Genomic DNA, 2311 nt, shown 5'->3' with positions numbered 1-2311 from the left:
TGCAAAACGAATCAGGCAAAGACGTTGGCTACTTTGCAGGTCTTTAATGGAGCGGAGTGGAGGAGGCGCCCTCTGTTGGCCAGTGACAGAATAAAAGCTCGAACTTTTTTTTTAATTTAATTTTATTTTTTTAGAATAAAAGCTCGAACTTTACATTTAAGTTCATCCCAAAGAGGCAAATAAACAAAAGACGTGCTCGTAATACAAAGTTTCAGACACTGTTTAGAAATCTCAGAATGTTTTTTTTTTAATAACTATTATTTGGGACATTTGATTCTGGGTCCTGACCTGACGCACAAGCGCAATTCCGCCTATGCAAAAAAAAAAAAAAAAAAACTTTTTTTTTGGTTTGATTTTATACATATTCTCATAAAATAATTATTCATTCTGATTGGTCCATCCTCAACAGCGCTGAGAAAAATAACACGTCACATGCTGCAGCAGCTGTTTGGTTAACAATCTAGAACTATTACACCGATTAATATTAATTTACAATTTATGAGCTGGTTATTATATCAAAGTGTAGCTTTTTAAAATCTTAGATGTGGCTGTGGAATAAATGTATGAAAGAAAGAAAAGAACATTTCGGTCATATTTTCAATGGTAGGCTATTTGGTAGGCTATTTTGTTTTCAATATTCTGTTGATCGAAGTAAGGACAACATGAGTAGGGCCTACTATTACGACTTTCACAGTTAGCTTTACAAAGTCTGCGTCCTTGATATTGTATACCCTGATTCTGGTTTAGCTATGTTGTCCCCTCCTTGGAACTTTTTGTTTTTCTCTCTTTTCTTTTTTGATTTTTCTGTTTTTATCTTTGTATGTATAATGTTCAGTATCAGCATTTGAATGTTTCTGAATATGAATTTAAATGTTTATTCAACTAAAAGGTGAATAGTGGAATATTTTCAAACTTATAGGCTACACATTAGGCTACATTTCTTAAAGGGGTCATAGGATGCTACATGCACTTTTACAAGTTGTTTGAACTGAAATATGTATTGGCAGTGTGTGTACACAACCACCCTATAATGATAAAGATCCACTCGGTGTTTTTTTTTTATCTCGTTAAATAATTTCCCCTCTCTCATATCAAGCCATTCTCAGATGCCTGTCTGTGTGACGTCACACAGACCCAGGCCCCTCCCATGATTGTTGATTGACACTGGCGCCCTGAGTGAGCTGTCAACAGTCCGCCATTGTTTCGAGAGGTAGACAAGAATTTCTCCTAAGCGAGGTGTTTTGTTGTTGGATGTTATAATGAACATAGCAGTCGTCATGAGGTGTTTTGTTGTTGGATGTTATAATGAACATAGCAGTCGTCATTTACTCCTGACATCTGAGCCACTGAAGACGCAGTGGATTACTTTTGTATTTGAAGGGAATGCACCCCGATCTACCTAAATGCATTTGTTCGCACAAATCTTTTGTGATCCAGCTTCACCTACAGAAGAAGTGAGTATAAGTTTTTTTATGGATCTTTGCAAACTGCCTTTCCTAATAATGTGCTAGTTAGCAAGTTCCACGGCTAAAGTTCGGTTCAGGAAGAAAATTATTCTAAGCGGACAGCGGGTGAACAAAGAGTGAATACATAGCGGGAGCGGGACTAAAAAAATAGTCCCGCGCAGACCTCTACTCGGTATCTCTTCTACTCATCAGTGCTGTTTGTCTAAACCACTTCTCCTCCTAATCTCATCCATATCACAAAAAATATAGCATTCTGTGTAGAATTCAAATGGGTCTGATAAGTTTTATGGGCTGCGCCGACTCGCGCATATGATCTGCTCCGTGCTATTGTGTCTCTTCAACGGAGCAGACTATATGTGCTGCAATGGTTTGCGTGACACAACGCAAAATCGGACTTCTTTATCCCCAATAGAAACTATACTGTCTGAATAGTTCCCTAGCTCCTATATAGTAGGGGTGGAACGGTTCAACTTACTCACAGTTCGGTTTGTATCACGGTTTTAGAATCATGGTTTCGGTACGGTTCGGTATGTGCTATGTTCTTCCCAGTGGAAAGTGAAAAAGAGCTAAGAGAGACATCAGCTGAGATCCTAGGATCTTTGGTGAATGGAAAGTCAAGGCCCGAGGCCTGGCGCAGACTTAAGGTACAGAAGACTTCTAGCTCACATCCTCATCTTCTCCGTATCTAGCAGAACCGCAGACTGACCGAGGTGGGTCACTGATGTGAGAGCTTTATCTCCTATTGAGCTCCTATTGAGCTCACACCTCCGGGGGATCAAAGAGCCAATGGTGTCTTGAACTTTTGGAGAGAAAGTTTACGACTCTTTGTCTCCAAGCATGGCATT

Source organism: Sinocyclocheilus anshuiensis, unplaced genomic scaffold, assembly GCF_001515605.1.
Source record: "Sinocyclocheilus anshuiensis isolate Anshui unplaced genomic scaffold, SAMN03320099.WGS_v1.1 scaffold1090, whole genome shotgun sequence".
Lineage (NCBI taxonomy): Eukaryota > Metazoa > Chordata > Actinopteri > Cypriniformes > Cyprinidae > Sinocyclocheilus > Sinocyclocheilus anshuiensis.
This window is presented reverse-complemented; position numbering follows the sequence as displayed.